The sequence below is a fragment of the Neophocaena asiaeorientalis genome, unplaced genomic scaffold (genome assembly GCF_003031525.2).
Source record: "Neophocaena asiaeorientalis asiaeorientalis breed wild unplaced genomic scaffold, Neophocaena_asiaeorientalis_V1.1 scaffold177, whole genome shotgun sequence".
In the NCBI taxonomy this organism is placed as follows: domain Eukaryota; kingdom Metazoa; phylum Chordata; class Mammalia; order Artiodactyla; family Phocoenidae; genus Neophocaena; species Neophocaena asiaeorientalis.
Genome location: NW_020172779.1, coordinates 6,788,161 through 6,801,515, shown reverse-complemented (window position 1 = coordinate 6,801,515; position 13,355 = coordinate 6,788,161). Strand labels below are relative to the sequence as shown.

Here is a 13,355-nt window from a genome sequence, read left to right as displayed (position 1 = left end):
ATGTCTTTTGAGGGACACAATTCAACTCATAACAACAAGACACTAATATAGATATAGTTTCACTGAAGATGTATGCATGTCTGTATCCCCAATCCCTAAAGAAGTTGATAAGAAACTCCTTTGCAAGGATTATATATATATTTTAACCTAGTGTTTACAAACTAGCATAGTCAATTTAGTAAATTCATAGCTCATGTCTTCTAAATTGAATTACATTTTGAAAATTATGGACAGAGTGTTCCTGATTAAAGCTAAAAGGAAGTTAGGAGGTAGTTAAGTCTACACTTGAGGGGAAACACACAGCACATGGTGACACTCTTGTCATTACAATTCCAGACAGAGATTTCTACCTCTACAGTGGGCAATGTGGCAGAGGAGAACTGTTGCCTAGAATAACCTAAAGGGATGAGCATCTGAGAATGAAAGACACATGTTCAAATATAGTTCTCTCTAGATAGCTATATAGTATTGATACTATCACTTCTCCTCTGTTTGCCTCAGTTTATCCTCCAAAGATAAAAATTAGACAAGAAAGAGAGTGACTTTAAAATTTAAAGATGTCTAAGAACTCTTTTTTCAAATGAAATCTTTCTCAAAGCCCCAATTTAAATAGCAGTTCTTTGTGAAGCTTCCAGAGATCAGGTAAAGAAAGTGAGCCTGGAATGCCACTGGATTAGTCATCCCCAAGGAGTCTCCACAGAAAGCTCTAAAGAATTCTGGAAACAGATCTAAAACTACTCAGTCAGATGAAGGTCCAGTTCATATATAGTCATAGACATAGAGGGTCATCCACTAAAAAAAGAAAAGAAGGAAGAAGAGAAGGACAAGGAGGAGGAGAAGAAGAAAAAGAAGCAGAAAAAGAAGAAGGAGAGGAGAAGAAGAGGAGGAAGAGGAAGGGGAGAGGGAAGGGGAAGAGAAAGGAGAAAGAGAAGGGGAAAGGTAGAAAACTTATTAGAAAATAAGCTGCTAGGGAGGAAAATTGTAAGGAGGGCCAAAGATCTTGGACAGATTTTTCATAGCCATAGAAAGGCATTTCAAAGCATCCTCCCAATTTTATCTTTGTATTCATATAGTAAATTCTAAATTAGGTTAGCCATATTTTTTACAAATAATGAGTTCTTCTGGAGCAAACTCATTTATGTTTTAACCCCCCAGTACTTATTCACAGTGCAGGACACATGATGGGCATTGTAAATGTTTGCTGAATTAATGAATTAATGTATTGGAGAGTCTGTTTCAAACTGTTTTAAAAATTTCAGGTAATCTTGGTAATGTATCAAGATGAGAGTAGGCATAATTTGAATGTCAGTATTCTATTGAATTTGTATAAGAGAAATGAAATACTGTGGTCAAATCTCTAGTGGCTTTATATTCCAGATTCAACACAGTTGTGAAGAGGGAACACAGAAAATAGACATTTTTTCGAAATTGTCTTGGAAATTAGCCCAAGAGCCAAATGTTTTACTTATTGGTATGTTTCTTATCTCAGACCGTAACTAGTAAACATTTCAGATCACACATACACACAATGTTTGTTTGTATTTACTGTAATTCCCTATGCAACTCCAGATGCTTGGACCATTTAGGCATCTAATACATGTTTGATGAAATAAGGAATAAATGAAGGGACACTTGAATAAAATGAGCTAAGATTCTGACTTCCATTAGCAAGCTGTTACCAGTTTTCACCGGCCTAGTTTAAATGTAGGCCATCCATTTGGAAAAAAGGAATGGAAAAACATGGTACAAAGAACTGATCTGTCCAATGTTTTTTAATCAATATTTAAAATATAATCACTTGTAAAACATTTTGTACTGCATGAGGTAGAATACTGGGTTTTGGCACCGGGCTTGTCCCCACATTACTATGTGAGATTAACTTTTTGGCTAAGAAGATTGAGCTTGGTCTCACCTACATTAATATATTCTGACTTTATGGAACAAAGATGAGATTTTCTTTAGGTCTGATATAGTCCAATATGATTCTGACATGATTATATATGAGGTTGGACCATTACAATATGTGTACATCCCAGGCAGCCTTTTGATTTGATATCTTTGGTAGGCAGGCATCATCTCAAAGTTTTACTTTAAAGAAATAAAATTTTGTCTCTTTGATTAATTTCTAGGGAAAGTTGTAGAAAAATATTCACCCTCTGTGCCTCAAGCAACACACCTCTGGCTCCATACTTATATTGCACCCTATTTTCGAAAGATCTGCAATTAAGTGGAGACCTTCTTCTTCTTTTTCTTTTTAAATTATTTATTTATTTATTTATTTATTTTTGGCTCTGTTGAGTCTTCATTGCCGCATGTGGGCTTTCTTTAGTTGTGACGAGCAGGGGCTGTTCTTTGTTGCAGTACGCGGGCTTCTCATTGCGGTGGCTTCTCTTGTTGCAGAGCACGGGCTCTCGGTGCGCGGGCTTCAGTAGTTGTGGCACACAGGCTTAGTTGCTCTGCGGCATGATCCTGGACCAGGGCTCAAACCCGTGTCCCCTGCATTGGCAGGCGGATTCTTAACTACTGTGCCACCAGGGAAGTCCAGTGGAGAACTTCTTCTTACAAGAAAGTTTTATTGGGTATTATTTGAAAGTGGAACATGAATGGGAGTGGTAAGGGATTGCACTTACAGCTCATGTAGCTATCAAATGTTTTTTCCAACTATATACCATACTGCCCTGAAAATTCTGGCAAATTAAGCATTCTCTACCTCCTGACACTTCCCACTCACTTTGTAAATTATTTCCCTGATCGATGTCAGTGTGACACGCCATGTCGGATCACGCATTTATACAGCAGCTTAAAACTCACAGTGCTTTCATTGGCCTTATGTAGATAAAGTCTCCAGATCTTAGTAGAATTAGCTGGTGAGATTGATTTCTACTCATTTTTCAAGTAGGGAAATTGAGTCTCAGAGCTTTCACGATTTATGAAAGGATAGATAATAAAAATGGATGGAATAGTGCCTTGAATCTGATTTGATTTCTAGTTCAAGGCTAATTGACTATACCATAGTGCTCTAATGAGCGTTCAAGAATCAGATTTGCAAAAAAAAAGAAAACTCAGCTTTACTTGTTCATACATTCTTTCCTTCAACGTATTGACTGAGCATGTATTATTTGCAGGTATTGTGTCTGGTGTTGGTGTTCTAATGGGAATCAAGCCAAAACCCTTTCTTTCATTGAGTTTACAGTAAGGGAGAAAAAGATATAGACAATTGCAAAGCTTACTAACTCAACCAGAAAAGCAAATAAACAAACACAGTCACTAATTGGAGGGACTCATCACTTTTGCCACTGTTAGGATAAATCAAGCAAAAGAAAGATAAGTTTCATCTGTGGATTGTAGTCCGCTAGTGGAAATTGTGTTTTCTTCTGATTTAATTCACTGGCCAACTGGAGAAAATGTAACACACTAGCTGTAACCTCACCAGACTGTCATTTAGTGCAAATGAACCATATAGTAAGTCAGTATCAGGGCCTGGGAATAAATCAGTGTGGTAAGTTGACTTTTCTGCTTGGAAACTTTTATTTCCATAGGATTTTCAATAACAAAAGAACAGGATGCCTCTAGAGTACCAGAAGTAAGGAAATTTGGATGACTACACAAAAATTACTGCATAGAATGACTCTTTTTCAAGGCACCTACTGATAAAAGAAGTTGTGTTCATCCCTGCTCTTTCAATATTGTGTCCTCCAAATTGTTCTCCCATAAGAGACATCAGGAGTTTCCACATTTCACAGTTTCAACTTGACCGATTCCTCTCTTATTGATAATTCTTAAACCAGTGCAGAAACTACTTGTAATCATTGTAAGTATTCAGGGAAATAAGGAAATGGTGGCAAATACTTCCTCCTAATCAGAAGGAACTATCTAAAGAAAGTATAAAGAAGACAAAAGTTGGAAGTTATTACTTGGATTGCTACTTGCAGTTGTTTTATTTTACTCAGCTGGAGTAAGTCCAGTCATAGGAAAGAGCAAGTACTATAATCGGGAAAAGAACATTTCAGAATCTTATCAGTACTGGAACATGAAACATGAATGGAAGAATTTTAAAATGATATGCTAACTCAGAAAGATGCCCCAAATCCCAATCCTTCCCTCCCTCACACCCTTCCCCCTTGGCATTTGGGATTAGCAGATGCAAATTAGTATATATAGGATTTATAAACAAGGTCCTACTGTATAGCACAGGGAAATATATTCAGTATCCCGTGATAAACCATAAAATACAAGAATATGAAAAATAATATGTATATATAACTGAATCACTTTGCTGTATAGCAGAAATTAACATAACATTGAAAATCAACTATACTCCAATAAAATAAGAAAAAGAAAAACAACCAATACCACTGTTAAGGACAAGACGTGGTTTATCATCTAACTGAGCACAGTAAAGATATCCTAGGGATCTCTGAGATTATTCATGTGGTTGATTCCCCAGATAAATGCCTTTGTGATTCCAATTTTAGTATATGTGCTGAGCCAGCACTTCCTTTGTGATTCCAAATGGACAAATGCTTATCTTCACTGAGCTTTTACATAGTGTAACTGATATTCATCAACTTTTCTTCCTTCTGGGCTATGAAATAGAACATGCAGTACTTGGGCAGGCTGCAATAAAAGACTAGCTTGATTGATTTATTAGGTTTGATTTTTCACACAGTGATTTGGGCCGTTTGTCCTTGAGATAGTTGGGCACTTCTGAGAAAGTCCGCATTGAAAGAGTATATGTTTGATTGACCAAACAGTAGAATATTAGAGGCTGAAGTTGACAAAATTGGACTATAGTTTGCTGCAAAGTCTTGCGTGGATGTCAGAGCCAGTCCAGTGTTTCAGCAGCAGATGAAATTTGCAGGTAGCCTCCATGGTCATCCCAAGTTTCCAGAATGGTTATGCACACACCCTTCTCATGGAAATTGAGCTGAGCACTTTGATAGATTCTTACCACTGGCTCTCTGTAATTGCCTACTGCTTTCTGGACCAGACCCTCAATTACTATTCAAACTTGGCATGAAGCATTTTCTTGAAGAATCAGAAAAAGAAGACCTAAATATCACTGTTAAAAAAAATGGATACTCTTCCCATTTAAAAACAGGAGTAAATGCCATTAACATACAGAGTTGAGAAAAAAGACTGGAAGTTGATTTGAAATGTTTGAGACACAGGACGTGTAGAATGCAGCAATCTATCATTTTTATATTACTTTATTAAAAATGTTTGACATGAAAACAAAAGTGGATAGTCAGGGTCAAGCCATCTATGTTACAGGCGTTAACTGAATTCCTCTGATGTATTTATTTTTTATGAAACACTGATTATTTTAATCTATTTAAAATTTTTTCAATGATAAAAATGTCACAGAATAAATTTATATTACACTTTAAAAAAAGTATTAATTGCATCTCTACTGTGTGCAAGGGATTACTCTAAGCCTGTGGGGAAAGTGACCCAGAAATCAATCCATCCTTGCAGAAAGCCTGTTACTCAGTCTCTGAAAAATCAAGCAGCTCAGTCTTTAGCCTCCATTTGGAGGATGCCATGTACCTGGCTCAAGAATGGAAGAGAAGCTAAAGATACCCTGGGGTATTGTCTTGATATTTAAGAAAACATTCAAAATTAAGTCTTTTGCTCAATTAGCAGACCACCTCAGTGAAAATATACTCCTTCAAGTGAACATACTTACCACTTAATTAGAGATCTTACCAGAACCTGTTTTTCCTTACGTCTTTTGTTTGCCAAATTTCCTTTTGCTTTACTTTTCAATGGATGGTAGCTATTCTCTCACAAATGCTGTGCCCAGAGTGGGGAAACAACATTCCTACACCTTTTCTTTATCTTTCTATGCTTAATTTTTTTAACAGAACTTATTTTTTAGAGCAATTTTAAGTTCACAGCAAAATTGAATGGAAAGTACAGAGTTTCTATTATGTCCCCTGCTCCCCTCTCCCACATACACCCTCCCCTGTCATCAACATGTCACACTGGAGTGGTATATTTGTTATAATCAATGAGCCTACACATCATTATAACCCAAATCCACAGGTTATATTAGATATGCTTATGGTGTTTCCATTCTATGCATTTTGACAAATACAAAATGACATATATCTACCATTATAGTAACATATAGAATAGTTACACTGCCCTAAAAATCCTCTGTGCTCTGTCTATTCATCCTTCCCAGGCCCCCAACCCCTGGCAACCACTGATTTTTTTACTGTCTCCATACTTGTGCTTTTTTCCAGAACGTCATATAGCTAAATCATATAGTATGTAGCTTTTTCACTTAGTAATATGCATTTAAATTTCCTTCATGTCTTTTCACAGCTGGATAGCTCATTTCTTTTTAGTGCTGAATAATATTCTGTTGTATGGATGTACCACAGTTGATTTATCCATTCATTTATGGAAAGACATCTTAATTGCTTCCACATTTTGGCACTTATGAATAAAGCTGCTATAAACATTTGTGTGCAGGTTTTTGTGTGGACACAACTTTTCAACTCATTTGGATAAATACTAAGGAGGGTGATAGCTGGATAGTGTGATGTAAGATTATGTTTAATTTTGTAGGAAATTGCCAACCTATCTTCTAATGTGGCTGTACCATTTGGCTTTCCCACCAGCAATAAATGCGTGTTCCTGTCGCTCCACATTTGTGTATTGTTAATGTGCTAGATTTTGGCCAATCTAATAGGTATGTAGTGGTATTGCATTGTTGTTTTAATTTGTAATTCCTTAATGACATATAATGCAGAGCATCTTTACAAGTGCTTGTTTGCCATCTGTATATCTTCTTTAGTGAGATATCACTTCAGAGATTTTGCCCTTTTTTTTTCTTTTTTTTTTGTGGTACACGGGCCTCTCACTGTTGTGGCCTCTCCCGTTGCGGGGCACAGGCTCCGGACACGCAGGCTCAGCAGCCATGGCTCATGGGCCCAGCCTATCCACGGCACGTGGGATCTTCCTGGACCGGGGCACGAACCCATGTCCCCTGCATCGGCAGGCGGACTCTCAACCACTGCGCCACCAGGGAAGCCCGATTTTGCTCATTTTTTACTCAAGTTTGTCCATTTTCTTATTGTTGAGTTTCAAGAGTTCTTTGCATATTTCAGATAACAATCTTTAACAGATATGTCTTTTGTAAACATTTTCTCCCAGTCTGTGACTTGTCTTCTCATTCTCTTGATCTTTATTTTTTATATATGTTTTCTATGTGTAGAAGAAACATGGGTTGATTTAAGAAATTTTGGGTAATATAGATAATTTATATGGGAAAAGTGATACATAAAATGTCCTCCATGGTAATTGGCTTGTTATCTGGTCTATCACTAAAGGACCCTCAACTTTACAGGAAGCCAAGTAATGTTTCCTTCAGGCAGGACAGACACACAGACAAACTAGGAGCTCTCAGAATAAAAAAGAATATTCCTGCAACTATAGGGTAGGCCAGGCTAAACCTGGAGAAGTAAACTGAATAATTATTCGTTCTTAATATCTATAGGCAAGCTGATAAAGACAATTAGATATTTCTGGTACACAAATTATTACCCCAGAGGACATACACAATCTCCAGAAAAAGAGTCATTTTTGACTCTTAGTATACTTTAGGACTATTTTATTAACCACACCCTAGGAAGTTCTTCATGTATTATCAGCAGCTCTTAACTGTGCTCATGTAAATAAAGAGGCAAGTAAAAGAAAATACCAAATGAATCATACTGATTCAGAAGATTGTCAAATTAATGAATGCTGTGAAATCTTTGCCTTGAGACAAGAACTTGAACACAAGCAGAACTAAGATCTGGCCCTGCTCTCATAGAAGTCAGGACTCCACATACTATGTCAGAGAGAGAGAGGGGAGAGAGAGAGAGAGAGAGAGAGAGAGAAACATTTGCACTCTGAGACAAAACAAAGCAAAATAAAACAAATAAAATAAGCACACAGAAAAGTATTATTCTGTCAATCACTAGCTCCAAAATAAATACAAACTTGAACTTTTTCCTACAATGTTAATTAAACAAACATTACCCTTCTAGATATAATAATTATGTGAAAAGAGCTGCTGTTTTTTTCCTCCATGAAAAGAAAATCAATAATCTTTGTAATCCTTATAAGATCTTTTTTCCTTTAAATTTTATTTGTATTAAAAAATGTCTGACATCTTCCATGTTACAATTACAAAATTAAAACCAGTATTTAAAAGTAAAACAGAATTGAAATAGTACAGACCAAAAAAAAGTGTCTGGCACAGGATCCCAAGCTATTAATTTGACAACATGTTTCTTGAGCACCTTTGCCATACTAGGCACTAGGAATGAATCTGTGAACAAAAATACAGTGACAAAAACATAAGGGGGTAAACATGAAGCATGATGACATTTCACATCAGATGGTTAGAGAAAATCTCTCAGATAAAGTGAGATCTGAGCAGAGATGTGAATAAAAGAGCAAGTTAAACAAGCAGAAACCTGACAAGAAGATTTCTAGTACAATGAACATTCAAATCCCTGAGGAGTTTGCCATACTGGAGGTACAGCATAGAGGCCAGCATGGCTAGACCAGAGTGAGAGTGGCTGAAAGTAGCTTGAGATGGGCCAGAGCCAGATCACATAGAACTTTGTAGGTCATGGCCAAGATTTCAGATTTTCTTCAGTTTAATGAGAAGCCATTGGTACTCAACAAATATTTGTAATTGATTGGAGCAATAATATATCAGGGGGGAGAAAAGCTCTTAGTGTTGATACACATTTTCAATGGTCATCTACTCCAAGATTTCTCAGTCTTGGCACTATTGACATTTTGACCTAAATAATTGTTGTAGAGGCAGTGCTATACATTGTAGGATGTTTAGCAACATCTCTGGCCTCTATCGCTCCATGGCAGTAAAATACTTCTTCCAACTGTGGCAAACAAAACTGTCTTCAGACGATGATGAATGCCCACTTGCCCCAGTTGAGAACCACTGATCTAATCCAGTACATTTTACAGACTCAGTAGCTGTGAGGTTAAATCACTTACTTTAAGAAAACAAAGTCAGTTCTACCATTAAAGAAGGAACTAATAAAATTATACACACACACATGCACACATATATGTTTTTAAACACATATAAAACACATCATCTAGTGTTTTCAACTACCTTGTGAGAGTGTTACCTTTATTCCCATGTATAGATAAATGACTTGACCCTCAGAAAGGTGAAGTGATTTGAAGTCCACTTGTGGCTTGAACTCAGATCTCTAAATTTCTGTCTACTTTAGTACTAAACTGTCAACTTAGGATGCATTTGAGAAGACAATAACAGAAACTTCCTTGAGTGTTTTAGCAGAGCGTCATTCAATGCCAATTCAAGAGATTGGGAGACAGGGACTCCTGGTCGTCCAATCCCACTTTACTAGAAAGGAGAAATAAAAAAGAATTGGAAAGTTAATGCAAGTTCTCATTTCCATTTGTTTAATCTAAAAATAGTACGAAAGACCTTACTCTATGACTGTGCCATAGAGTAAGCCATGGTACCTGGGCTGCTGGGCAGCCATGGTACCTGGGCTGCTGTGTGGTTTTTTTTTGTTGTTGTTGTTTTGGCGGTACACGGGCCTCTCACTGTTGTGGCCTCTCCCGTTGCGGAGCACAGGCTCTGGACGCGCAGGCTCAGTGGTCATGGCTCACGGGCCCAGCCACTCCGCGGCATGTGGGATCTTCCCGGACCAGGGAACGAACCCGTGTCCCCTGCATCAGCAGGCCGGACTCTCAACCACTGCGCCACCAGGGAAGCCCGGCTGCTGTGTTTTGACCAGAAGTTGTTTCAAAGGGGCCTGTCTGAAACCGTATTGAAAGGAAATTCTCAGTCTCTGTGGTCTTCAATGAGAGAGGTGCTTATTCTACTTGTTTCTAATTCACCAGAGGTTTTATTACTTCAACTCCCAACAGATTATTGGGTGGATCTGGTAGGAGGGTTTCAAATCAAAACAATTTGTGGGTTGGGGGTTTAGAGTTTGTAGGACTATTATTTTCTCTGTCCTCCTCCTGAGAGAGGCTGATGTGTCCAGGAAGCTGAGAGAAGCCTCTCTGCATCTCTGTTTACGGTGCAGTATTGTGCCCTGATGGATGCAGTCCTAAATTCCTAAGTAACATAGAGGACTGGCATGGCGAGTGGGGCAGCGATGGGAATGAGTGGTACAATAGCATTAAGATAGAAGGAAGGCTGGGCAGAACTGTTGGTGTCTCGCTCATGTCACATCAAATTTACTTCCACACACAGATGTCTGCTTACTACGAATCCCTGTGTCTCTGACCAAGGACTTCTTTTCACTGCTACAAAATGCCCTGGCTAGAGCAAGTACTAACAAAATCTTCTAAATACAGCTCTCAGATTTAAGAATAACATTCATGCATAATTCTTATAACCTGGCATTATAAGTGAGTGAAAAATAAAAGAAATATTAGAGACCATACCAATAGGTAGAATGTGGCTTTATCATGGTAGCTTATTTAAGACCAAGAAGTGGAGGTGGTTAATGTGGGGAGGTGGTATCAGCCCGACCATCTGCATGATGACTCACATAAACCTGAGTCTTCCAGGCTGACATGCTATTTATGGTGCATCCTCTGTTAAAAGTGGCCAGATATAAATTCTAAGTATGAACTCACAGACAGATATATGAATGGGGCAACAAATGGTCCAGTACAAAATTGAAGACCTTTGCTTTTTTAAACAATTTTTAAATTGAAGTATAGTTGATTTACAATATCTTGTAAGTTTCAGTTGTAAAGCACAGTGATTCAGTTATATAGTTATATATCTATAATATAGTATATAGATTCTTTTTCATATTCCTCTCCATTATGGTTTATTACAGGATACTGAATATACTTCGTGTGCTATAGAGTAGGACATTGTTGTTTATTTTATATGCAGTAGTTTATATCTGCTAATCCCAAACTTTTAATTTATCCCTCCCCCCTTTCCCCTTTGGTAACCATAAGTTTGTTTTCTGTGTCTGTGAGTCTCTTTCAGCTTTGGAAATAAGTTCATTTGTGTCTTTTTTTCCTTTTAGATTCCACATGTAAGTGATATCATATGATATTTGTCTTTCTCTGTCTGACTTCACTTAGGATGATAATCTCTAGGTCTATCCATGTTGCTGCAAATGGCATTTTTTCATTCTTTTTTATGGCTGAGTAATATTCCATTGTGTGTGTGTATGTGTGTGTGTGTGTATACACATACACATAAATATATATATACATACCACATTTTCTTTATCCATTCATCTGTTGATGGACGTTTAGGTTGTTTCCATGTCTTAGCTACTGTAAATAGTGCTGTGATGAACATTGGGGTGCATGTATCTTTTCAAATTAAGGTTTTTTCTGGATATATGCCAAGAGTGGGATTGCAGGATCATATGGTAACTCCATTTTCAGGTTTTTAAGGAACTTCCATACAGTTCTCCATAGTGGCTGCATCAATTTACATCCCCATCAACAGTGCAGGAGGGTTCCTTTTTCTCTACACCCTCTCCAGCATGCTTTTACTTCTGTTATGTTTGCACACACAAGTAGAGCTTCCTTCAAATTTAGCTCGCACAGGGAAAGTGAGTTAGGCTAAGCTGGAGGACAGGATCAAGTACTCATGCTTTGGAGGGAAAAGCAATGATCCTGGGGACAGGTGGAAGGGAAATCCATGGGGAAGCAAAGAGCAAAATCCACACACAGCTGGATTCATGTGTGACAGAGGTGGAACAGGCTTTCTCTGTGTTCCCAGGGTCATGGTTTGAACATGAGTTATTTAACCTGGGCTGCTAATCCAGCCTCTCCGTTCACCAGGGTGACTGGTAAGAAAGCTGAAACAAAGCAAACAGCAGGCCAGTCCTCACTCACTTCCCCAATGATGGGTGCAATGCATTCTAATAGTTGTTTCAACTATGATCCTCCCTGGGCCACACAGGAACTAGCCTGAGCAAGACAGAGTGAAGTAAAGAAATAAAGTGACTAGTTTTACTTTCCTATAGCACTGAGTTGTCCTTCTTGCTGCAGAAACAGATATTCCTCATTCTAGAAAAATCCGACACATAAATATCTAAGCATTCAGAGCACTTGATTTGTTTTACAGAGTGATTCACAGCAGGTTCCCGTTAAACTACCAGTGGAGAAATAGCTGGATAGGTTTATCGGATGCCTATAAGTAAGGCAAGGGGTATTTCATAAGCTTTTCCTACAAATTAAAAATGAAGGTTATCCTATAGGATCTAACCATATTTGATATTTAAGAATCAATGTAATATTCAACTTAATAGTGATATTAAGTTTAATAATATTTAACAATTGACTTAATATTCAACTTAATAGTATTGATATTAAACTAGACTTTCCAGTATGTGGCCTTTTTTAACATGGATTTTTCTGGAGAATCAAAAAAAAAATTATTTGTGAAGAAAAAGAATCACCAGAGCCTAGTGTTTGTGATTCTGTTTAATTTTAAACACTCATTCAGAACATCAAGGGTTTTTTTCCCCTTCTTTTTCCTGTTCTCATGATTGATTTATAGGTTAGGAAAAATGCCAATCTAAGAATTTAAAATTCCATTTCTCCATTTCTGAACTGTTTCTCTGCTATGATACATAGGATGGATATTGGTCATAGGCCATACATTTATCTTCTAATTCCAACATCTCCCTCTTAGAGAGACCTCTAACTCCAACCCTACTGGAAGGATAACCTTGAATCCAGGTTCACTGAAGCCTACATCCAAGTTGATCCTAATGGGACACTGCAAATGCAAGCAAAGTGTTCTTATTTTGGAGAACAGCAACTTAGTGGCCAAAAAAAAAACAGACCCACATTCTCTCTTCCCGAAATATCTTCACCTGGCTATGATCTATTCACTCCCTCATCTTCAAAACAATTTCTCCAATGTTACTATTATAGTAAGGTTGTCTCTAACCACACTACTTGAAATAACTTTCACTTGTACAGCCTATCTTACAGATTTACGTCTTTTTCATCTTTCATCACACTATGCATTTACTTAATTGTTAAGTTTATCTTTTTTTCACCCCCAATAAAGGGTGCCTTTCACAAGGTCAGAGATTCTTGTCTGTTTTCTTCATTGCTATTTCCTTGGCTCCAGAGAGTGTGTAGCTTGTAATAGGCACTCAACACATGTAGAATATAAATGGATGAAAATTGCCATTATTCCTATTTTATACCTGAAAAAATAACAGCGGCGCTTGGGAAGGACAAATAATTTGTCAGCTGTATGGCTAGTGAAAGGTAAAGCAATTCTGAAGCCTCACAGTCTGTCTGCCTTCAAGCACATGCCTCACTGATTACACTACATTGTTTTA

General features: G+C 37.5%; 1 pseudogene; it reads left to right on the top strand.

Annotated features, from left to right (window-relative positions):
* The first annotated feature begins 2,772 nt into the window (after positions 1 to 2,772).
* LOC112397159 (metalloendopeptidase OMA1, mitochondrial-like) lies at positions 2,773 to 5,155 on the top strand (annotated as a pseudogene).
* The last annotated feature ends 8,200 nt before the right edge of the window (positions 5,156 to 13,355 follow it).